Consider the following 25,452-nt stretch of genomic DNA (forward strand, 5'->3'; position numbering starts at 1 on the left):
CTTGCACGCGCTCTCATGGTCACCTTTCGTCCTCAGCACTTGGCCGGGTTTCCACACAGGCGGTCATCAGTAAATGCGTGTTGAAGGAGTGAGTGGCTGGACAGATAAGTGAGTGCACAGCTTCCTCGGGATGTATCTGTTACCAGGCTCTGGATGTGTGCAGACCCACTGTGCACCAGGGAGCCCCAGGACCTTACATTTCCCTGCACATACATTCTCACCCCAGGAGCCCTTGGCTGAGCTGCTGTGGGCCCGGGATGCCCCTGCCTGACCCTTGAGCAGACCCCACCACACCTCCTGGCTCTGCTTCAAATGCCTCTCCTTCTGGGAAACTTTCCCCACTCATCCTAGGATACAAAATAGCTAAGACTTAGATTTTTCTTTTTCAAATTTTGGCTCAATCCTTTGCAGCCACTGTTCTTTTTGAAGGCATTTTGTTTTGAGTTCCTTTTGTTTCTCAACAGCAGAAGGAACTGAACTCTTCAGATTCTCTTGCTTATTACAGGCTTCATCTGCTATTTCAAAGAGAGATTGATACAGATGAACAGCCACAGAATTAGTAAATCCGTTCTTCCTGATTTTGTGCCCTTAGAGCAAAGAACTCAAATAGATATTTCTTTTATTTCATTTACTTCCCAAACTTAAGGGTCACTTTGGAAATGAAGACCTAAAATAAATGCATGATCTTTAACCCAAGATGACCGGAAGCGGCTGAGGTGTGGGTCCCGGCATTCATCTCATTTCTGAAGTCTGAAGTTGCAGAGCCAGACTGTCCCTCCTGCCTTCTCTGGTCTTCTCTGGTTCCACACACATATTAAACTTTCATGAGTGAATTGAAATGAGTGCCTCGTGGTAAAGGGTGAGATCTGGGTTCATGAGTTTACCCAGTAGCCCTGCCAAAATGAAGCAAAGCTGATTAGCAGCCCACAATCAGTCTGTTCCCAGGCTCCCGGGGAAAGCAGGATTAAGAGATCAGGCAAAGGCAAGATGAAATAAACATACTTTCACCATCAGAGGTGGAATTTTGTGTTGTCCTGCTATCCTTTGCCTGGAGAGGCGTGGAGAGTCTCAACGCAACGAACAAAAGTGTTTCGCTCTGGCCAGAAAGAGGGAAATCTGGCAATGGAAAGGCCAGCAAAACATCTAGGTTCTGACTTGAGAAAACTCCTCTTTTGGCAATGATCACCCTCATATGCTATAAAGGAAACGTGCAGCTAAAGCATGAAACACGAATTTGCAAAGCATGAAGCCAGCAGAGTAAAAGAAACCACTAACTCAAAACCTGTTACCTGGGTAACAAAATTACTTTAGGGGTGGAGAGAACACCCCCAGGAAATGGATTCATTTTTTACAATCCTAGACTAAGGTCCAGTGGTCAGGAAGGCAGGCTGGGAAGGACCTCCCAGAAAGCCCAGCCAACATGAGTGCCACGTGCACCAGCATCCAGCCAGGGGCCACCTCAGCCCCGCTGGGTAGAGCAGTCTGGGTCATGGGAATATGACCTTGGGATACACAGATGAAATTCACCTACAGCAGGGAGACCGCGTCTGGCTCTCTCCTTCTGCCTTTGTAGCTGGAGTCCTGAGCCCTCACCACCTCGTTTCAGATAGGCATGTGATCTGTGGAGTCAGGCAAACGTCTTAACTGAATCAATGCAACACAATGAAATCTCAGTCAAAACAGACGAGGCACATTATTTATCATGAAACTGTTGTCCTTCTCTGTATTATCATTAGACTCAGGGATTACTATCTACAGAGCGCCTGCATGCATCCAGAAGGATTTGAAAAGGAGACAAAAAGTTTCTAAGTTTCACAGTTTCTAAGACCTCGTCAATAATTTATTATGAGTAGAAATCAAATAGAGAAATATAGTCCTAAAAGAACCATCACATTTTATGTTCCAAAAAGAAAATTTTACGAATTCAGGTAAGATTGGAGGCAGGGAACGCTGGGAAGTAATTTCACATAATTAAGTATTAGCGTCAACTGACTGAACAATGCCGCCAACAAGTGTTCCTCTTGAACCTGATTAACCAGCTAATCAATCAGCAGGTGCATGGTAGACTTGGAATGGTAGATTGGTTCCATATACGGTCCAGAGGGTCCAGTGAGAACCTGGGTTGACTTCCTCCTCTTCCAAAGGAGGATTCTGACACGGAGCAGCTGGGTCACCCGCCCACGGCCCCGAGAATCCTGGCTGCTGAAGGCTGTCGACATGAGACCACCACCTGCGGCAGGAAGCTGGGTCTACTTTTTAAAGAAAATATTCAGTTAATATGATTACTTTTAGCTCATGAAAGTCTGTTCATTAAGAAGAAGCATTTGATGCTGTAGACTATTGCAAGAAATATCTTTAAGAGGAGTTGCAATAATATTTATATTTATATACATTATATATAATATGCTATTATATATTTGGGGAGTCTTTCAAAACTGTATACGGGAGTCAAAAAACACTGTCAAATAATATATTGTTGTTATTCAGTCGCTAAGTCGTGTCTGATTCTTTGTGACCCCATGAACTGCAGCACGCCAGACTTCCCTGTCCTTCACCATTTCCCAGAGTTTGCACAAACTCATGTCCATTGAGTTGGTGATGCCATCCAACCATTCCATCCTCTGTTGCCTCTTCCTCTTTCCCTCATATAACAACTCAAAAATATATAGACAAGGATGTGCTACAAAACAAGCATTGATTGTTCAGAAATTACTAGTCTTTAGCTTCAGAACAAATTCTATGGGAAGCTCCTATAGAAACTGAAAGAAATGGAAGGAAGCTTAATATTAAGCTATTGCCCTAATCGTCAGCTCACACAATAGCAGTCCCTCCCCTCCCTCTCAGGGTCATTATGCTGTGATGGAGACAAACCGGGTAATTCCACTGCAGTTGGTATCCAGCCAGAAGACATTATCTTCCTCATCGTGGGATCTCTGAAGCTCCCAGGACATGTAGATTGGCCTTAGAGGCAAGCTGCTAATGGCATCAGCATTCTTGGCAAACGTGAGGTCTATGATACATAAACCAAGAGGGATTCCCTGGAAGTCCACTGGTGGGGTCTCCATACTTCCATTGCTGGAGACACAGGCTCGATCCCTGGTCGGGGAACTAAGATCCCACATGCTGCATAGCGAAGACAAAGAAAATGAGCCAAGATGAGATGGGGAAACATCTGAAACTCATTTTAGTCATTTCATAAATCCTTAAGTGGTCTTGACCAAGATGATGGCATAGTATCCCGTTAACAGGACATTATCCTGTTAACAGACCAATAGGACTGGACTGTATCATTGAGCATGAAGCTACAGATTGAGAAATGGGCAAGTAGTCAGTGGATTTTAATAATAATAACTATTCATTGCTATTTAATTACTAATAAATAATATTTTATTTGTCTTGTGTTTTTAAATTTTATGTCAGTCATGTTTATCATTATTTATCTTCTGGAACTGTCTATTTCAGGTTGCCCTAATAATCTTCAAGTTCTCATACAGCTTGATGATTTTTTGTGATCAGTAAGGTCTGGTCACGACTGCATAATGTTTTGCTTACAGGTTCCTCAAATTCAACTTAGAATAATTTAGTGTCGCATCATACCCAATACTATAGAAGGATTTCTATCTTGCAGAGAATTGAAAAAGGACCTATGGTGACCAAATTTGTGATGGAATTAAATGAACTAAGAATCATTTTGAGGTCTACTCTCCTATCAAGTGGGGGCTTCCCAAGTGGCTCAGTGGTAAAGAATTTACCTGCCAAGGCAGGAGACACAGGAGACCTGGGTTTGATCCCTGGGTCAGGAAGATCCCCTGGAGGAGAAAATGGCAACCTACTCCAGTATTCTTGCCTGGACAATTCCATGGACAGAGGAGTCCGGTGGGCTACAGTCTATGAGGTCACAAAGAGTTGGACACAACTGACTGAGCATGCGTGCATGCTACCATCAAGTAACTTGAAACAAGTTTCTGTCCCTACCCACGAGAAGGCCTTGGTCTGTTAGGCCAAGCAGCTCAGTACGTAAGATATTCCCTGTGGTCTTTTTAACACTGTAGTGGATTCCATGCTGCTAGAGATGGTTGATATATGAGGTAATGATTTCCAGGTGTGCTGTCTGTCTGGGCAGGAGCAGTGATGATTACCTTCTGAGCTTTTGGACGTGCATAGCTATTGTTTGTCTGGTTATAGGTGTAATTGTGGATGGTTAATGTATACCTGAGATTTGAATTCCTCTCTCATTTTGCCTACTGACTACGTTCATCCACACCAACTACGATGGGCCAACTAGTACCCTGTGCAGAGTCGTGAAACTTTCATCCACACCAACTACGATGGGCCAACTAGTACCCCGTACAGTGTAGTGAGCAAGTAAAATATCACCACACTCTGCAGACAGAATGTGTCACAATTTGGTACCTGCAGTGACACGTTCAGAGCATCAGGACTGTCATTTTCACACTGGTGGACATACAGAAAAGAATAAAGAGCTAGACACACTTACATGACGCATAATGGCTCATTAAGAATGTAGGCTTTTTGACAGAAGAACATCCTCCAAGACTTATGGTGAGTAACCCACCTGTTGTGAAGTTATGGCCGTGGGTGAAGCTGGAGAATGTCTAGGTTCCTGGGAGATCAGAAGTCATGGCTGGTTGCAAACACACTTTGTTTCATAGATGCTGCTATTCTTATAGCTGATAATTGGGTGTCATTTTACGATGTGCAGAGCTGGGGTGCTGCTTGCTCATCCCAGGATGCCTACCCAGATTCCAAAGCCAGGAGTTTCTTCACTTCACCATCTGTGAAGCATATCCCTTTTGGTACATTTAGGTCCAAATAGACACTAAAGTACTTCAGCAATTATTGTCTATTGTGCAAGTAATTAATGACAGACAATAACTAGACTCATAGCTGGATTTTTTTTGGCAAGTGCTTAACTTGGACTTTCAGTCTTAGAACACTATCTAGGCGTGACTTGAGTGTCTTTATGTCCCTTGTGAACCCCCCAGGCCAAGCCATCGACATCCCTGGTCTTTATCACAGTAACTTCCTAGCTGGTCCATCGGCTTCCACACCGAGCTCCCTCAAGAAGAGTAGGAGTGTTTTACAAATTGTGAATTTGATCTACAGAATGTTCCTCTGTGGTGTCCAGCCACAGCCAGGGTGGAGCTGATAGTAGTCACAAATAACTGTCGCTGTCTGATGTCTGTTCTGAAGAGGGGAAGCTGAAAGAATTGCCAGAGGTTTACAAGCTTATTCCTCTCTTGTCCTGTTGCTTTCAAGCTGAAAATGAGGACTTTTTGAAAACCACACGCACAGAGCACTATAATTAAGACAAAGAGATTAATAAATGATAGGCTGCATAGATTTAGGATCATTAATTCCCCTTGCTGATCTCAACAGCAGATGCAGCCCCAGAGATGTTAAGTGAGCTAACCTGCTTCAGCATCCAGGGCAGCAGCCCTGGGCTGTGGTACTTGCGCAAAGTACCCACCGCCACGGCAGTTGTCATGGTTTCATAGAAACCAGCTGTCACAGAAGAGATGGGCTACAAGAACCTAACACGTCGCTCAGAGACAATGGACTACTCAAAGATAGCTTAAATAAAAGATAATCAAACAATTATACCCAAAATCCTTAGCAAGGGGCCTCTTCAAAGTGGGCTTGAGGCTAAAACATCCTCATAATGAACAGCTGGTGCCTCTGCTCAGAGCTCCCATCTCATGATTCTATACTGAAGATGTGCAAACCTGGATGAAAATGAGAGAGGAGTGCTCTTCTAATTAGATGAAAAAACATTCAGAAATATATGCAATTCTCTCTCTCCCTCACCCCCGCATCCATCGGCATGGATTCCTAAACACACCCAGCATCATTCAGGAATTCCACTCCAGAGTCGAATAATCGGGAAAAGCAAATGACTAACAAGCAGAAGACGTACAAATTAGAAGAAGTGGAGAGAAAACCCTGGTGAGGACTGTGGGTGTCTGTGCCCAGCTGAGCGGTGTGGGGTGCGTTTGCAAACATCAGCCTCGATGCCAGGCTGGCTGGATAAGAAGCATGGCGGGAGGGTTGACAACACAGACCCCGGCCACACCCCCAGAGGCTCTGGCTCTCCAGGTCTGGAGGGGTTGAGAAACACCTGTCCTTAGGAAGCATCCAGGACATCCACCTAGGGAACCATCGCTCTAAGGTGCTCAGCTGAATACTCTTTGTCTCAAGTTCAGAGTGATGCCGCAGAAAGAGCCCTGAGCTTAGACCCAGGAGACACGGACTCAAAGCCAGATGGCAAGTATTCAGGTGAACGCGAGCAAAGTATTAAACTCTCTGAGTCTCAGTTTCCCCGTAGTAAGCAGACATACTGTTACATACCTATGTAATGTGCAAGGGAATGTCATCATTATTAGCAATATAGTATGGCATTTATTTCCATTATTGATAAATTGCATTAATAAAGTTTCCATTATATTAATAAAGTTGATATTTATTGAAAACCATGTGCATTATCTCATTAAATTCCCATCACAACCTTACAAATCAAGTACGATTATGACCAAATTATAGGTTAAAAGAGGTTAAGTGGCTCATTTTTAATAACTGTGATGAATTTACCATTAAAGCAGAATTATGTAGACTCTAAAGATAAAGGCTGACCTGTCTTCATAAGATTTTCCCTCAAAGCCATCTGCCCGCCTCGGTCTGGTTGAATGGTCAATGAGCAACTTTCTCATCTAATTAGAACCCGACTTCCTCTGGGAGCTGCCAGCCCGGCCAGCTGCTGCCAGACCGCAGATTTCCTCGGCATCGAGAGTCCTCCTCTTCGAGCCAAAGGGCCCTGGAGCAGAACTGCCATGGCAACAATACATCACCACGCTTGGAAGATTCCGGCTCAAGACGTCGGACCTAATCCCGCAGCTGGCGGTTTGGTCCCCCTGGCTCCCGAGCTTTGCACTTGGTGAAGCAATAAATCGGGCCGCTCAGTAACTGACAAGCCCTTGTGGTTTACTGGTTACTCCCCGGTCTCTGTCACGTCTTTGTTGGTCTAGAAGCTCCCTTTTCCAAACTCCAGATCCACAGGAAGTGAGGACACAACACGGCAGCATGGCCGGGGTTGTTCCTTGTCAGGGGTCTTCAGCCGGAAGCACTTAGCCCAGAGGACATCTTGAAATGTCCGGAGACGTCTGTGGTTGTCGAGACTGGGGTGTGTCCTCCTGACGTCAAGGTGCCGGGGGCCGGATAGTGCCACCACGGACAGGCTGGCCCCACCACAGAGCCGGGTCCGGCCCTGATGGTGATGTAGCCAGGTGAGACGCCGGCTTCGGGTCACCCTGCCCCCCACGGCAGCCTTCCCGCTACAGGCTCCTCCTGACGTGTGACATCACCTCGGGTGCTCACCTGCTGGAGCCCAGGGGGTGTCTTTGGGGGAAACATCCTGACTTTGTGGAGCAGAGAGTTGGACCCCAAAGAATACTGAGAGCTGAAAAATTGATGATGTTGAACGGTGGTGCTGGAAAGACTCTGGGGAGCCGCTTGAACAGCAAGGAGATCAAACCTGTCAATCCTGAAGGAAATCAGTCCTGAGACTTTGGCCACCTGATGTGAAGAACTGACTTGCTGGAAAAGACCCTGATGCTGGGAAAGATTGAAGGCAGGAGAAGAAGGGGGCGACAGAGGATGAGATGGTTGGATGGCATCACCAACTCGATGGACATTGAGTTTGAGTAAACTCCGGGAATTGGTGATGGACAGGGAGGCCTGGTGTGCTGCAGTCCATGGGGCCACAAAGAGTCGGACATGACTGAGCAACTGAACAACAACAACAAATGTAACTGTTAGTCCACACTGATCCTGCATCTAGAACAGCACCGTCCAGAATAGGTTCTTGGTAAATGTAAGATGTTTTAACAAATACATTGTTTTATGTGTCCCTCTTATGCCAATATTGTGAAGAAATTGATCCAGTTGATAAGTTAACATGTCCAGTCCAGGTATAAATCAGAAGTCCTAAGATAAAAGTGTCAACATTCTTACCCCAAAGGCAGGAGTTTGAACCCTTATGTAAGGCATCATCTTTTTAATTAAAAACAAATCCTAAAGGAGTATCATTAAAATGATAAAAATGGATCTTAAAAAAAGGAGACTGAGTGAACTCTGCCAAGGATTTCATCAGCTGGGTACAAAGAGGGTCTTAGGATTTCCTCTGCCTCCCACCTGGCCAATTTTTCAGGGACTGCTCATAAATTCACCCACAAGCCACAGTCATCCCCACATGGTGCTGAAATTAGGATGTAAGCATAAGACACAGACCCTGCCGCCCTCAGGGAATGCACAGTCAAATTGGAGAAACTAAGATAAACATTAGAAGCTTGTCACTAAGGACAGTGTTTTCATTTTGTTTCCTGTGGATGAAAAATATGGACCCTACTTTAACTATTGCATGGGTAGGCTTCCACTACGCAGAAATAGTGAACGCAACTATGTGTTTGAGAAAATTCTTCTTTATAAATGTATTGCTTGCTAAGGTTCAAGAAAATATATCCCAGCCTGTATTACCATGCACAAAATGAGAAATTGCAAATGGGCATTCATGCATAAATGCCAATTTGTGTCTCTGCCTCTGCATGTAATGATGTTAAGAGAAAATTGTGTGGAAGCAATTAAGTCAGCATATTTTAAAAATATTTCCTCCAGACATTTATAAGGAGAATCTACATCTGTCTGAGAAAAGTCATTATACAACATTAGCGATGAGCTCACTGATAAATGAAGTTCTTAAAAAAGTATTAAATTGTGTTAGTTTGCTTTAGACCTGCAAACATTTTGTACAAATCCCAAAATATGGAAAGTTTTAATGCTTAAGCACTGGCACAGAATACCACTGAAATAAGATATATTCATATTCTCTAAGTCAGGATACAGCACAGAAAAGATGACTCCTTATTTTGAAAAATACTCTCTTTACTTTTCTATGTATCTCCTCTTTAAGAAGAAAAAAAATATTTTGAGATGGCTCACAGTCAAACAAGAGTGTACTAAGATAGCAAAACAAAAATTTTAATGTAGGGACAATGATAAAATTGTTACCTTTTCCTTCTTCTCTCTAAATTTATTGTTAGTTCTTCAGAGATAAGATAATATTTTTAATTTTAAAAAAACCTGCTGTTAACAAAGGGATCAGACTCTTACTGAACCTATGAAAATAACAATATTGCCATGAAATAGAAATATAGTTCTTCTGCCATGAGGCTGTCAGAAGCCTGGATCCCAGCAGGAACGGACAAGCGGACAAGTGACTGACACGTGCCCTTTCACGGGGTTCTCTCTTGCTGGTAGTTGAGTGTGGGTACTTTTAGGAAAGCATCAGAGGAAAGCAAAAACCCTCAGAAGGGTTTCAGAATTCTAGAGGTGTCAGGCAGGGAGAAGTAGATGTCATTTAAATGTTTTATTTCAGCTTATAAGAGCACAGTCTATTAAACTGCTATGAATTATGGATAGCTTAGAGGAAAGTGAAAGGACTTGCTTATAAAACCAGAAAACAGAGCATGGAAACCACCACCGACATACAAACCAAACCCACATTCATGTCTTATCAGGGGATCCAGTCGTATGTCATCAACTCTTGTTCTACTTCATCTTGAGTGAATAGTTGCACGGACCCTTCTGTTTCACAGCTAGAATTCTGGAAATCCTGACCCTCAGCCCACGGGTAGGACATCAGAATGGTTTCAAGGATGCTGCCAGAAGCCTGGACCCAAGCAGTAATGGACAAGCGGACAAGTGACCGACCCGGCGCCCTGCCATGGGGTTCTCTCTTGCCGGTGGTGGAGTGTGGGGACTTTCAGGAAAGCATCAAAGTAAAGCAAAAATTATCTACAGATGACAGAAGATTTCAAATGACTGGGCTTCACTTATTACTGATAATATTCAGAAGTGTAAGATATGAAGAGTTCATGACAAGAATAACAAACAGTCCAGGAATGTAGCTGTTCTTGTGGCTTGCAGCATGAGACAATAAAATCAGTCCCAAAGAGTTTCAGACAAAATATCCATCAACATAATGGTTTGCACTATATTAGAAACAATAGGTATCACATCTAATATAAAAATGAGCGAACGTAATCTTTACAGAGAAAAATGTCTTCAGACATAACATAATAATCTGACACACTGTCTAATGAATATGCGAAGAATACATCAGCAATATCAAGGAAAGATGTTCTGTAGCCTGGAGTAGGTCCCAGATACCTGAACACTGAGGACTCACAGGTTAGTGAAGCCAATCCCCAGCTGAAAACCACTGGCCAAGAAAATGCCCGATCCACGTTGAAGAAATAAAGTTGTGAAAAAAAAACTAACATTTTAAACAGCAGCTGAAGCTGTGACTGATTGTACCACATTGTGGGTAATTTTCAGTCCAACTGGCCAGGACGCTGGCAAGTGGAAACGCTTTGGACATCAGAACTCTGTTCCCTGGGGACTCCTGTTGCAGCAGGAGATTCTGGGACATTTGTGTTCAAAACATTTTACCCACACAAGTTTAACCTAAGGAGGGCTGAGCCTCCCTTCTGATTTGACAGTGATCCCCATGAGAATTGTCGGTAGTAGCACACCAAATGAGCCTAATTATTTTCACAAGTCGGGAGAACGAGCTCCTTGTGATCTGCAGGGGCCCTCTGGGAAATCTTAAGACAGCTTTAGTTGCCAACATTAGTATTTACGATTTTATTTGGGGAAAGCAAAGTATCAGAAATTGTCAGGGTTCAATCCTGGATTTCAGCACCAAAAATAGGATCATGGTTTACTAAGAAGCAATACTTGGTGACATATTTAGCCAAAGTGGCCATAAAAAGTTTTAAAGAAATTACAGGGGTAACATGAATGTGAAGATCCTTAACTCTTTCATAAGTGAGTAACCCATATTTTCTTACATAATAAATGACACAATGCAGTCAGTATAAGCCATAGAAGATTATTCTGGTCAGACACAGACTTTAATATCTAGGTGGTTTACACAGGAGGTGAAGAATAACCTTGCACAATCTCATGTTAAGAGCAAAGTAATAATCCTATTATTGTCATTTTAACAGATAGAAAACCAGGTTCTAGTTTTGCATCAATCTAATATTTCATATTAGATTTTTAATTTTGTATTTGCCAATAAATCTTACAGTTAAACTTGTCAAACCTTAGCCAGCTTTGAGTATAAAAAATAAAATTCCCTTCTAATGAAACTTCCTAAAGTTTCTATATAACAATGCATCCTTTAAGGTAAAATTTGTCAAAATGAAAAAATGAACACATTTACTAACAGGTCCAAATATATATGTTTACAGCCTCTCTGAGACTATAAAACTAAAAAGTAAAAGTACATAGACTTAAATTATGGCTAATAATATTTCATTGTTCTATTTTACTTATAAATGATCTGTGCATCTAAAGAATATTTGTTAATTAATAATTTAATACCAGTTCACTTTTAAGTTACAAAAAACTTTAAAAAAAATCAGGATATTATCTTCAAGTTACTATAATTACTATTGAAATAAAGTTTGTCAGGATAATGAATCAACTTTGGTTAAAGTGTAGTTTTGCATTTTCCATAATCTTAAAGATTTATTAGAAGCAAAGCTGGGTTATTCAGCAAGTCCTATATAGGTATAGGAAGAACATATCGAAGTAGAGTCAAAATGTACACTGACATTGGACCTGACAGTGGTAACTCAGAGAACACACAGTTTGTTTTCACTAAAACAATTGCAAACTCGCCTTATTTGCCAATGACCTGTTAACTTGAATTGTTAAAACATGCTAAAAAAAATAACTTTTTTCATATTGAAAGCATTATGTTTTCAGTTTCTTTAATTCCTAGGATTTTTAAAAGATTAATTTGTATAAGCACTTACTTATATGCAATTTAATCAGGATAGAGCTTAATTAAGAGACTTTATAATCTACTTTGGTAAAACCTTTACTGGTGGCTCAGATGGTAAAAAATCTGCCTGCAATGCAGAGACCTGAGTTTGATCCCTGGGTTGGGAAGATCCCCTGGAGAAGGGAAAGGTAACCCACCCCAGTATTCTTGCGTGGATAATTCAATGGATAGGAGCCTGGTAGGTTACAGTCCATGAGGTCACAAAGAGTTAGACACGACTGAGCAACTAAAACTTTTCAGAGAGTAGGGAAATACCAATTCACACACAATGAAAAATAAAGGTCTTCCTGAATTAGACATACAGATCTATAGACACAGAGGGAAAGATGATAGCTTTAACTCTGAAATTGCAGCCATGGATCAAGCATAAACGCAGAACACACAAAATTGTTCACTTCCTGTTGGGCATGAAATTCTTAACTGATTTGGGCACAAAATAGACCAAGAGATCACCAAACAGTCAGATCACAAAACCAAAAGGATTCAGCAACCATAATCAGGCAAGTACTCAAAAGGACCAAGCTCAAATCCACATCAGGCTCTGGATGGCGCAGGGTCCTGAGCGCAGGACCAGGAGTAAAACTCACCGTCACCGGGCATCCCAGCAGGAACAGAGCACAGAGGACCCGGCAGCCTTGTTGTCGGAAGGAGAAAACGTAGATCCAAGACAAGGTCGGACCCATTCGAGTCAGGGCTCCAGCTGATTGAGGAGATGGTTTTACTCAAGCTGCTCTGATAGAGAGGTGCACTAGTGAGCAAAGTTCTAGCAGGAGGAAGGAAACTCGGAGTTTCTAGAAAGAAGAGAATCTGGGGGAAGGAGGAGGAGGCTGGTGTGGACTCAGGATGTGTGTTCAGCCCTTTCCCAGAATGTACCATGTGGGAAAACAGGGCTCAGGCGAAGTTCAACATCGTCCACGGGAAGAAAGCAACTTGATCCGGGCATGTGGACAAAAAACCAACCAGTCAATCAAGGAAAGAAATGGAAGATTTCATTCTGGCCAAGTTGAGGCTTATAACCTGGGGACAGCAGCATCTCAGAAGCTCTGAGAACCATTCAGCCCATGAGAAGTCAAAGCACAGTTAAATTTTGGGGGCCAGATGCTGTATGTGAAATGATGTGTTACTGACAGTTTACATGATTCAAATCTAAGCGTCACCCTGGTGGATCAACGTCACCCCTCACAAGATCAGGAAGGAACATTCTCCTTAAGGAGGTGTCCCGTTGATGCTAGGAGAATGCTGCTCTCACGGTTGAGCAGGCATTTGTGCTGATGGGGAGGTCTGGGCCATGCGCAGCGCAGGTACACAGCACACAGTACGGGGGAGAGGGGGCAGGAGGCGGAGAAGAGTTCTCTGTTTAAGCTTTGCTTGTTCGGCCATAAAATATGAATTTTCTTTCACAATTGGTACAGCAATCAAATCTGTACCTGCTGATGGTAGTCCAGGGAAGTGAAGACTGACATGGAGCTGAACAGGTCTTTTCTGATTTTGTTACTGAACTCAAGTTCACGTGCCCAACGCACAGTGAGGCCAAACAAACCAAAACATCAGTGTTCGGAGCAGAGGAAGGTCCGTTGCAGGGCCAAGCAAGGAGAATGGTGGCATGTGCTCCTAAACTCGGGAACTCCCTGATGGCTTTTTCTGGGGAGAAATGTCTATAGGCAAAACTGGGGGGAGGGCGGGCTGCAGGGTGTGTGACTTTGTTCCGATTGGCTGATGGTGAAATAACAGGGCAGGGTTCCCGGCATCCTGTGCTCAGCCTGAAGCTACCTTCCTTCACCTGGGTGGGGATCTCAGTGCCTACAGGAGAATCCAGAGATACTGTCACAATATTCCTTCAAGAGGAACCAGGATCCTGCCCCACGGCTGCACTACTGTTTCTTGATTGCTTCTCCTTTCTTTCTTCATTCTCTCCCCTTTCTGTTAAGAAACTGTTTTCATCTGCCTTTTGTAACTCAGGGAAGGTCTCTGGAGGTTGAATGAAGCCCATGTCCTGTATACAAATAAGGAACGGGAGACACAGAAAACATTTGTACCCTGGAGCCCCACAAGTTTCAACAAGACCAGGTTTGCTTCCAAGATGGGAATAAAATCCCCTATAATTATCAATTTTACATAATGATTGGTAAATAAGTTTTTCCCTCAGCCTTGCAAAGTCTAGGAAGTGGGATCTATACTGTCTCGGCATGCATGCTAAGTCGCTTCAGTCATGTCCAACTCTGCAACCCCATGGATTGTAGTCCGCCAGGCTCCTCTGTCCATGGGATTCTCCAGGCAAGAATACTGGAATCGGTTGCCATGCTCTCCTCCAGGGGATCTTCCCAACTCAGGGATCGAAACTGTGTCTCATGTCTCCTGCATTGACAGGAGGGTCCTTTACCACTGGTGTTGTAGCCATGCGTTCTGGGAAACAAACTCACTCAGAAGGACAATGCAGGTAGTGGAGTGCAGTTTATTACACCGGCGGGCCCAAGGCAGAGTCTTCTCTTAGCCAAGGACCCCGACCAGCATTTGTGAAAATCTTTTATATCTCAGGTATACATGTCTGAACCCACCACCCCAAATTCCTTGAGACTTACATTAACAAAGGAAGGGTAAATACAATCACAATAACCCCATCATTCATGTGTTATAAGACTAGATAAACAGTGGACATTTATCAATAGGCCTGTGGTCATATCCTGATAAACATAATGGAATTTATGACTTTGTTCTGTTACAGAGATAATTAGCATATTCTTTTAGGCAATGGAGAGTCCAAGTACAAGTCCTGAGGCTCTTTTATCCGGGGGTCCGGTTTTCCATTGGTATGCCATTTCTATAGACACCGGGCACAAAGTTCAGAGTCCATTAGGAGGGTGACCGTGCGTGTAGCCCAATGTTCGCAGCCTGGCCTGAGATGGAGTCCAGCTCTGTTTCCTCCTTCACTGGCACCACCCGGGAAGCTACATACCGTTTCTATGTATTTTGAGTATTTATTTGCAAAGAAATTAAAACTTTTAGACAATAATCAACATTTATAAATAAGATTCAAATTTGTGTCTGGTCCCATGCAAACAGAATTGGCCTTGTGCCATGACTTTCACCATTTTTTCAAGTTTATTCTATTCATATTCTTCAATTTTTAATCATTTATTCTAGCCAAAGTGCTGAGGAACAGCCAACAATTCACGCAACACATTATCTGAATGCATTCCTTTCTGTCGTGATTGGATAGGGCTTACTTTCTATCATCAGTATTATTTCTGAGCAAAGAACATGTTAAAAATGAACCCAATAACCCGTAATATGATTCATAATCCTTCTGGTTTCTTACTTTATAAGGAGTCATAGGATTAAAGAAAGTCATTTTGTAACATTTAAATTTGCATTTTAAAAAGGCTTGCCTGAAAAGAGGAAGCATTTTCTCACACAACCATAATTACACAACAGAAAAAGAAAGCGGTAATCACAATGCCTTGCATTTAAACACCGCTTTCTTCAGAATTGTAAAGTCACAGGGATTCCAAGCTGAGAAGGACCTTGCAGAGGGAAAAATCAAGTTCAGCCTACCATTTATATGATAGGAAATTGAGGGCTAGAAAAAATTAAGTGACTTTTACTGGTTAACTTTGCCAGATAATGGCTGAGACCGCCTAAGATAAATGAACTTCTACAAGTCTTTTCTTGAGGAGTCATATAATTAAGCTGTGAATATTATCACCTTAATTCTGAGTGACAGAGGAAATAAGTTAGAAATAATGACTATAATGCGTCCAAGTTACAGAGTAGCAAAATGGGAACTCAGAATTCTTGCCTCTTTTCTAAACGCTGGGACTGATCCCCACTTGTAGTACTGAATTGTGTTGATCAGTTTTGTGCAAATTTACCATTTGATTCTCTATGCCCTTACTCTCCATGTCATCCTTCACTTGAGGATTCACAGATGTGAGGACAGTGTGTAGGTCTTTATTAATCATGATTTGGGAGACAGTATGAGAATACGGAATCAAAGACTGTCTATACATGTCTCTGTGGAGCCCTATACCAAGGTCACAGGTGTGGGGCCCTGCACCAAGGTCCCCGGACAAAAATCTCCTGAACTGACCAAGCCACATAGCAACTGCTGCCATGAGCCTCCTGATTTAAACAGGCAGGTTCCCTAACCCCATATTAGGTAAAATACCGACCCTATGTATAGCATTCTAACCAATCACCTAATGCTCCCCTTCCAGTAGGAATTTTCTCCATCTTGAGGCTATAAAAATTGGCTACTAGCACTTTAACGAGGTCAGCTCTCCCTTGAGCCTGCCCAATATTCTAATAGCATCTCCCACTCTAATAAACTTCATTCTCTCATTCTGCCTCATATCTGGAAATTTTTTTCCCAACCCACACACAGACCACGACAGTCTCCACATTATAGCAATGCTTCCTTAAAAATTTAGGAATCCTCATTCAGTTCAGTTGCTCAGTCCTGTCCGACTCTTTGCGACCCCATGAATCGCAGCACGCCAGGCCTCTCTGTCCGTCACCAACTCCCGGAGTTCACCCAAACCCATGTCCATTGAGTCGGTGATGCCGTCCAACCATCTCATCCTCTGTTGTCCCCTTCTCCTCCTGCCCTCAATCTTTCCCAGAATCAGGGTCTTTCCAAATGAGTCAACTCTTCGCATGAGGTGGCCAAAGTATTGGAGTTTCAGCTTCAACATCAGTCCTTCCAATGAACACCCAGGACTGATCTCCTTTAGGATGGACTGGTTGGATCTCCTTGCAGTCCAAGGGACTCTCAAGAGTCTTCTCCAACACCACAGTTCAAAAGCATCAATTCTTCAGCGCTCAGCTCTCTTTATAGTCCAACTCTCACATCCATACATGACCACTGGAAAAACCATAGCCTTGACTAGATGGACATTTGTTGGCAAAGTAATGTCTCTGCTTTTTAATATGCTGTCTAGATTGGTCATAACTTTCCTTCCAAGGAGTAAGCGTCTTTTAATTTCATGGCTGCAATCACCATCTGCAGTGATTTTGGAGCCCAAGAAAATAAAGTCTGTCACTGTTTCCATTGTTTCCCCATCTATTTGCCATGAAGTGTTGGGACTGGATGCCATGATCTTAGTTTTCTGAATGTTGAGCTTTAAGCCAACTCTTTCACTCTCTTCTTTCACTTTCATCAAGAGGCTCTTTAGTTCTTCTTCACTTTTTGCCATAAGGGTGGTGTCATCTGCATATCTGATTGCTATTTCTCCCGGCAATTTTGATTCCAGCTTGTGTTTCCTCCAGCCCAGCGTTTCTCCTGATGTACTCTGCATATAAGTTAAATAAGCAAGGTGACAATATACAGCCTTGACATACTCCTTTCCTATTTGGAACCAGTCTGTTGTTCCATGTCCAGTTCTAACTGTTGCTTCCTGACCTGCATACAGGTTTCTCAAGAGGCAGGTCAGGTGGTCTGGTATTCCCATCTCTTGAAGAATTTTCCACAGTTTATTGTGATCCACACAGTCAAAGGCTTTGGCATAGTCAATAAAGCAGAAATAGATGTTTTTCTGGAACTCTCTAGCTTTTTCGATGATCCAGCAGATGTTGGCAATTTGATCTCTGGTTCCTCTGCCTTTTCTAAAGTGAAGCCTTAAACAGGGGTCAAATATGCAGAAACATCTGATATCAATCTTCATGTTCAAAACCCTTGCCTTCTTGTTTCATTTTGAGAGCCTGGGTAACAGACAATAATTATGGGATATGTGTTTCCTGGGTAGCTAGCACGTTTTAGAACCAGAAGGAAGATCATTGGGGAGATTATTCTGCAGGAACCTAGCTGGATAGAGGCTTCCCTGGTGGCTCAGATGGTAAAGAATCTGCCTGCAAAGCAGGAGAACCGAGTTCAGTCCGTGGGTCAGGAAGATGCCCTGGAGAAGGGAATGGCAACCCGCTCCAGTATTCTTGCCTGGAGAAATCCATGCACGGAAGAGCCTGGTAGGCTACACCGCCCATGGGTTCGGAAAAGAGTTGGACACGACTGAGTGGCTAAGCACACACGCACACAAAACTGTGTGCATATGGTCTTACCAGTTGGTGTAGAAGTAAAGAGTCCACCTGCCAATGCAAGAGACATGAGACACAGTTTCACTCCATGAATCAGGAAAGATTCCCTGGAGAAGGAAATGACAACCTACTCCAGTATTTTTGCCTGGAAAATTCCATGGCCAGAGGAGTCTGGCGGGCTACAGTCCATGGGGTCGCAAAAGATCAGGACATGACTGAACAGGCATGCACAAACAAAGCTGAATATGCCTGGGCATTCAGAAAGCAGACTTCCGAAAAGGAATGGGAAGGCCCTAGGTTCCAATCTCACAGAGGTCCTGCTGAGTCTCAAATGTCCTTAGACTTAAAAACTAGTACAACTTGAAAAACAGGTGAAAGTCATAAAATATTTCTGGTTTGAAGAGTATATTAATTTTTAAAAATTATGTCAGCTTCCTCCTCCAGGAAAGCATTAGTTGCTCAGTTTTGTCCAACTCTTTGTGACCCCTTGGACTGTAGCCCTCCAAGCTCCTCTGTCCATGGGATTTCCCAGGCAAGAATACAGGAGTGGGCTGCCATGCCCTCCTCCAGAGGATCTTCCCTACCTAGGGATCGAACTAAACACCAGAGGAAATGGTGTCTCCCCACAACCTTGCAGGCAAAGGCTGATAGGGGGCCGAGATGCCCCTCATGCAGCCTGGGACGAATGTCCACCACCCTGGCTGGGAAGTTGTCAAGGAACTCAAGTGGGAGCCGAGAGGTTCATACCCTTCACTGAAAAACATCCCCTACTCCTGCCTACATCACAGACTTAAATGTAAAATTATAAAACTCTTAGGAAAAAATAAAACCTTTGGCATCTAGGGTTAAGCAAAGAGTTCAGAAACGACACCAGAAGCAGCATCAATAGAAGGAAGCAGCATCAATAGAAGGAAAACACCATAAACCGGCCATTTCACCAAAGTTCAAAACTTCTTCAAAAGACCCCATGCAGAGGATGAGGAGACAGCAAACAGGGCGAGTGGCTGTCCTGGCAAACCAAGCATCCATATAGGACCAGCATCCAGCATCCTACAGAGCTGGGGTGACTCGAAGATCAGGAGGATGTTTCTAAACAAACAAGATGGAGCTGATTCCTACAGAAGCCTCATCTTTCATAAACCGTCACCTTGGGAAATTATACAAACCTTGAGAAGTTACGTGCTTGGAACAGAGCTCAAAACATTTTGAAGCTCCTCTTTGGGAATTACCTTCAAAAACAGCTAACTATAAAGTCATGTCATTTCTCACAGAGAAGAACATCAGCAATTCATCAACCTTACCTGTCCCTCAGGACTTCCCTAGTGGTCCAGTGGTTAAGCATTTGCTTTGCAATGCCGGGGACTCAGGCTTCATTCCTGGCTGGGAACTAAGATCCCACATGCTGCGAGGCACCTAAGCCTGCACTCCACAGCCAGAGAACTGCACCAAAACATACCGCCTGATGCAGACCCTGCGGTCTGCGACTGAGAGTTGATGCAGCCAAATAAATAGATGTATTTTTAAAAATTGTACTTGTCTCTCAAAAGACACTGCCAAGAACAGCCAGGGATTAGATATCACAGCGAATATATTGAAAAAGAATAAAACCCTCCACAAAATAAAAAGAGCCATTTTTTTCCAACTCATATCACACATAGCTAATTTCTCTAAGGTAGAATTTCGAAAAAACATTAACAAAAAGGCAAATAAACTCATATGAAAAAAGCATGGTTAGAGAACACGAACAGATAATTCACGTAAAAGGAATGACTAGTGTGAAAAGAAGCTCAACGCACAGGTAATGAAGGGTACACTGAGAATTGGCTTTCTCCTCTCACCTCTGCACGTCAGAAGCTTGGCGACACAGGCGCATGGATTCCGACACAGGCAACTCGGCAAGATTTATCAATATACGTAGGTACTGATGGTTTGTGGGCTTCCCTTGTGACTCAGCAGTAAAGAATCCACCTGCAGTGCAGGAGACGCGAGTTCGATCCCTGAGTAGGGAAGATTCCCCCGGAGGAGGGCATGGCAACCCACTCCAGTATTCTAGCCTGGAAAATCCCATCAACAGAGGGGCCTGGCTCACTATGGTCCGTGGGGCTGCAAAGAGGCAGACACAACTGAAGTGACTGAGCACCCATACACACACGCACACACTGCTGGTTGGCAAACTGGCCTGGGACACAGAGACCAGGGAGAGCCCGGGAAGAGGTGGGTGAGCCAGGCCGTGGGCAGCAGGGAACTTACAAGGCTGGTCTCTACGCCCGCCCCGTGGAGTCTCCAAGTTTATCCAGAGGCCTCAGTGGGTCCAGGCATGGACTCTGAGTGAGTGATCTCAACCCCACGCCACTCCCCAAGGCTGCATCCCTGAACGTGGTCCCCTGGGTGGGCCCTGAGGCCAGACCCCGCTTCCAGGGGAGGCTGAGGAGCCTGGGATCGCCCGGGGCGGCTGGCAGGGTGGCTGGAGGGGCGGCCTGCAGTCACAGCCTCTCCGTGAGGTGATGACCTCTTCCACACACGCCCCTGACCCGGCAGCCACCCCACGGATCCATTTCCACGTGTGCCAGGGACCCAGGGGTAAGGTATTCTGGCACAACTTGTTATAAAAGGTTGGAAATAACCTACATGCCTCTCACTCACTATGGGACTGATAAATAAATCATGTCACATTGAAGAATATGGCAACCCACTCCAGTGTTCTTGCCGGGGAAATCCCACAGACAGAGGAGCCTGGCAGGCTGCCGTCCAAGGGGTTGCAAAGAGTCGGACACCACTGAGTGACTAACACTTTCACTTATCTTTCACAAAAGAAAATTTTATGCAGGTGTTGTGAAAGGAGTGTGTTCCTCCAGCACTAATATATTGCTAAGTCTGTGGAGCCGCTTCTACGCTTTATGTTATGGAGACAAGCTTTACCGAGGGTGTTCAGGAGGGGAGAGTGTATTTATATGCTATCTATACATGCTGTCATGGATATAAACAGTGTACACAGAAGCAAACGGTATATGTATCTCTGGAAGGATATGCCAGAGACTGACGTCATGGCTGCCCTGAGGGTACTCAAGGCTGAGGATGGACAATGAGAAATGGTGCTTTGGCATCTGCGCATGCGTGAGCGCTGGGCTCTGGGCAGCCACACTCTTTGCTGAAATTCTCTTCTGGGCCTTACATCCTACCACTCAGACCAGATTTCAGGCAACCTTTCCAAATGATGAGTTGTCACAAAAGTACTTTAAACAACGTCGTAACTTTTTGAATATTGTATATAATCTCCCTGAGTGACTACAAAGGTCACATCTATAACTTTTACATTAATTTTTTTCAATTGCTTGTGTTACTTTCATCTCCCCTCCGTATAAACACATAAATCATTGACACGGGGAAAGTCAGTTTTTCCATTTTTGGCTTTCAATTGTCGAGAGACTAAATGACCATGGTAATATCTTTCAGTTTATTTCTCATAATAATAGGGCAGAACCTCAAAAAGATTATAACCGCTAAGCATGATTTCATGAGTTGCAAATTATACTCAAAGATTCAGAACTCTTTTATGATGTGCTCCTGTTTCTGTCTGTATTACAGATTTAGTACTGTGGGCAACACATTCTCACAAATCACTTTCCAAATATAAAACTACTAAAATTTAACTCAAATATGTTGTATTATTTCATTCAAAAAACATTAACGGAGTGCTTGCAAAATGCTACATGAAATTAATATTATCTACTCTCCCAAAAAAGACAATGTAGAAAGAGAAATATCAATCAATAAATAAAACTAACAAAAAATTCCAAATAACAATGCAACCTTATAGTGGTCCTGGTAATGTAAATATTTTCCCACTCTTTATATTTTTATTTCCCTACTTCACATGCAATGGTTCTCCTGGCATTTTCTGAATACTTAAGGATTGCCGAGTGCAGAAAGCCACTCAAATCAGCTCAAGTAAAACTGGATTTTCTGAGCAAACATAAAATAATCACCTAGAAACAAAGTCTGTAATACAGCTGGACACTTGGAAGGTGGACATGTCTTTAAAACAAATTTCTATGTTCTTTCACTCTGCATCAGGAAGCCTGGGATGACCAAGGTGTCCCGAAGGGTTATTCCAGAAATTGATATTTGTGTCAATTGTTCATATAAATATTTAAAAGGTATTACATATTTCCTGTAAATATGAACTCATACTTCCTCACTTGTAACTTTTCAGTAGCTAGTGGTTATCCTCAGTGTGAACCTCAGAGTCCTAAATTTTAATGATCTTCCCTCTCTTCACCTACCCATCTTTATTCCATGACATTCCCCATCCTCCCAGTCCATACCCCCCCTTAATTCCCAGACATTTCTCATCCTGTAGTTATTCTTTGAACTGTTATCACTTTAACATCATATAAATTATACTGAAATACTTTTTCTTTTATATTTGTAAAAACACTTGCAGTCATGTCTGTCTGACTGTGATGGGGAGGTAGGGGGAACGTGGCACCAGAAGCCTGCCTCCTGCCTCCACACGCACCATCTTTCTCCATCTTCGTGAAATCAGATCAGGGAAGATCTCACACCCAGTCATCCAAAATGGAAGTGGTTGATAAAGTTTCCATTTCATTTACCTCTCCCGGTGGTATTTCCACTTGATCATGAATCAGAGCTTTAAAATAAAGTTAAAACGTTAGACTGATAGCATTGCCATCATCAGCCAAGAGAAAATTGATATTATTGGCAAGGCAGGAGAGGACCCCTCGGTGCCTCCTAGTTCAAACCATATTCTGCCTTCATAAAAGGCTGACCTTAGCTGCACTCTGGTTGTCAAGAAACTATATATCACACAGATGAATAAACTGAATTTCTCATAAAGCTGGCTATTATTGCATCTGCCAAGACAGGATTTCAGAGTTACTCATCAACACACATTTCAAATGAATTTCCACACTAGGCCACCGATGATTCAATAATTTTTGTTGAACAGTGTTTGAAATTTTGCTTTTATCTATATTTTTTATAATAGTCAACAGACAACAAATTGCATGCCTCTGAGAAAAGAATAATCTGGCACTTTAAAGAAGTTCCAGGGTGCACATTAGAACAAAAACCATCCGCCCCAGTGTGTCAGGCACACACAGCTCTGAGGCCTCTTCAAGTACTTTATCATTCACCTTTTTCAAATGCTATTTTTTAAAAGCATCCAGATGTCTATCCTAAAGGCAATTATTTTCTTAAAGTTCATAGACAGTCAGAGACAAAGGAAAAATACATTTTAACGTTTGTATATTTGTCCCCCGGCAATAGAAGTTAAACATTAAATTCCACTACAACTCTAAAAGCAGTAGGGAAAAAGGGACCATGGATAACTTTAGTCAAAGACTTCAGAAAATCTATGTCACTCAAGAAAGCCTGCACAGATTCTCTCACATTTTCTTCTGAGACGTAGTCAGTGCCTCTCTGGGGATCAGCAGATCGCTCCTTGCCTAGGCTAGTGTGTCCAGGTTTTCCATCAAATGCTAACCTAGGTGTTGCTATAAAGATATTATGTAGACATCATTAATGGGTTTCCCATGTGGTGCTGTGGTAAAGAACCTGCCTACCAATGCAGGTAGATGTAAGAGACTCAGGTTCAATCCCTGGGTTGGGAAGCTCCCCTGGAGGAGGACACAGCAACCCACTCCAGTATTTTGCCTGGAGAATCCCGTGGACAGAAGTCTGGTGGGCTACAGTCCATAGGGTCACAGAGAGTTGGACATGACTGAAGCAACTTAGCAGGCATGCAGACATGATTAATATCTTCAATCAGTTGACTTTAAGGAGATTACCCTTGTTGATATGGGTGGACCTCATCCAGTCATTTAGAAGCCTTCAGATCAAAAACAGGTTTATTGGAGGAAAGGGAATTTTGTCTCCAGACCATCAGCTTTTGCCTGCTGGCCTGGAGACTTACCAGTGCCCACAGTCTTGTGACTCAGTCCTTGAAAGAAATCTCTTTATAGGTGACAGATCGATCCATCCATAGATAAATATCTCCATCTCTAATTGATTAGGTTTCTCTGGAGAACCCTGACTAATACACATTCCCATGCTATTTTGTTGTTCAGTCGCTCAGTAGTATCCGACTCTTTGAGACCCCATGGACTGCAGCACACCAGACTTCCCTGTTCTTCACCATCTCCCGGAGTTTGCTCAAACTCCTGTCCACTGAGTCGGTGATGGCATCCAACCGTCTCATCCTCTGTCGTTGCCTTCTCCTCCTGCCCTCAATCTTTCCCAGCATCCTACCATGACTGTTATCTTCAAAGTGTCCTCAGGATACAAAGCCTGGCTATTTACCCTGTTCCTGCTGTTACTTCCCTTTCAATGAGCAGACAGGAGGCTGGTTGTAAATACCTATCCTGGAGCCCACCTAGCCCGTTTCAGGAAATGCAAACAGGAGGCTGGCTTTAACTGTCAAGCCTGAAGCCCATCTTTTCTTGCCGCAGGAAATGTAAGCAGGAGGCCAGTTGCAAATGCCTGGCCTGCATCTGTCTCTTGCCTTACTCCTATATCTGTACCTCACTGCACATTCCTGGTCCAGTGCTCTGTTTCTTAAAAAGTGAAAGTCACTCAGTCGTGTTTGACTCTCTGTGACCCCATGGACTATACAGTCCATGGAATTCTCCAGGAGTGGGTAGCCTTTCCCTTCTCCAACCCAGGGATCGAATCCAGGTCTCCCGCATTGCAGGCAGATTCTTTACCAGCTGAGCCACGGGGAAGCCCTTCTTAAAAAGGACTGCCAAATTTTATAGGCTTTGGGCTCCATCAACCTTGGGGACACCCTTGTGCCCATAAGCACAAAGAAAATTAAAGGGTAGATGTTCATTTTAGAAGTTTACTGTCCTTGGTTGGTGTTGGTTTACTCAATCAGTCGTGTCCGACTCTTTGTGACCCTGTGAACTGTAGCCCACCAGGTTCCTCTGTCTGTGGGATTTCCCAGGGAGCAATATTGGAATGGGTTGCCATTTCTTCCTCCAAAGGATCTTCCCAACCCAGAGATTGAACCTGCATCTCCTGCTTTGCAGGCAGTCTCCTGGATTACAAGCGGATCCTTTACCAATTGAGCCACCAGGGAAGCCAAGAAATACTTTCAAATGTGAACATAGATAACAAGGGATACTTCTTTCTGGATGATTCTGACCAGTGGTCAAGTATGCTGTCCTTTCTCTCATCCTAAAATATAACCCTTTCTTTCTTCCCCTTTACACAAATTCCCAGAGCGGGTGCCAGCCCCCACTGTGGTCAGGCTGTCAGCCCTGGGTTTGGGGAAGGTGCAGCGATCCTCGCCCTGCCCTAAAGGCCTATCTCCTGGGCAGCCCTCCACCACCCCTTCTCCAGAGTCCCCTCCCAGACATCCTTCCTGCCCCCAGCCGGTCCCCGCTCAGCCTGGTCTTCATCCTGGTGGGGTGAGTCCTCAGATCCTTTGTTCTCCAGCTTATTCCCACCCCAAGTGACCTCAACCAGTCTCCAGG

At 43.6% G+C, this 25,452-nt stretch overlaps 2 long non-coding RNA genes across 2 annotated transcripts; one reads left to right on the top strand and one right to left on the bottom strand.

Annotated features, from left to right (window-relative positions):
- Positions 1-1,818: 1,818 nt before the first annotated feature.
- LOC145534412 (uncharacterized) lies at positions 1,819-7,264 on the bottom strand. Its single transcript, XR_014074571.1, has 5 exons — positions 6,652-7,264; positions 5,626-5,747; positions 4,577-5,320; positions 2,872-3,123; positions 1,819-2,252 (listed from the first exon to the last, which is right to left on the bottom strand). It is a non-coding gene; the product is annotated as an uncharacterized LOC145534412 (long non-coding RNA).
- On the top strand, positions 3,974-7,906 carry LOC145534411 (uncharacterized). Its single transcript, XR_014074570.1, has 4 exons — positions 3,974-4,088; positions 4,286-4,563; positions 5,007-6,297; positions 6,737-7,906. It is a non-coding gene; the product is annotated as an uncharacterized LOC145534411 (long non-coding RNA).
- Positions 7,907-25,452: the final 17,546 nt, after the last annotated feature.

This window comes from Giraffa tippelskirchi, chromosome 14 (genome assembly GCF_054371585.1).
Source record: "Giraffa tippelskirchi isolate mGirTip1 chromosome 14, T2T-mGirTip1v1.2.pri, whole genome shotgun sequence".
Classification (NCBI taxonomy): domain Eukaryota; kingdom Metazoa; phylum Chordata; class Mammalia; order Artiodactyla; family Giraffidae; genus Giraffa; species Giraffa tippelskirchi.